Source organism: Metarhizium album, assembly GCF_000804445.1.
Source record: "Metarhizium album ARSEF 1941 chromosome Unknown scaffold_10, whole genome shotgun sequence".
Lineage (NCBI taxonomy): Eukaryota > Fungi > Ascomycota > Sordariomycetes > Hypocreales > Clavicipitaceae > Metarhizium > Metarhizium album.
In genome coordinates this window covers 116,611-117,087 of record NW_024467584.1, presented here as the reverse complement: position 1 = coordinate 117,087, position 477 = coordinate 116,611, and positions in this window count along the sequence as shown.

Below are 477 nucleotides of genomic sequence, written 5' to 3'. Positions count from 1 at the left end.
ATAAAAATTCTAGATTTAATATATTAATAATTTCTTTATATATAAATTTTATAGCTATTTTATAAAGTAATAAAGTTAGTAAACTTATTTTAAATAAAAAGTATATATACTATATAAAGAGTAATTTAGTCTTTAATATTACTTTTAATAAATAAAGTATACTTAGCTAATTTATAGAAGAAAAATATTTATTAATTAAAAGTACTTATATAAAGGTAATACTACTAGCTTTTAATTTTAATATTTTATTTACTAAAACTATATATATAGTATAAAGTAATTTAATCTTTTTATATAAGTAAGAACTAATTTCTATTTATATTATAATAAAAAACTAAATTAGTTCTAGTAAATACTAGTATTACTTATACTACTATTTATAGAGAAGTTTTAATACTATAATTTAATTTTATAAAAAATAGCTATATTCTAAGGTATTAAACTATAAATAAATACTACTTAAGTATACTTAGTATA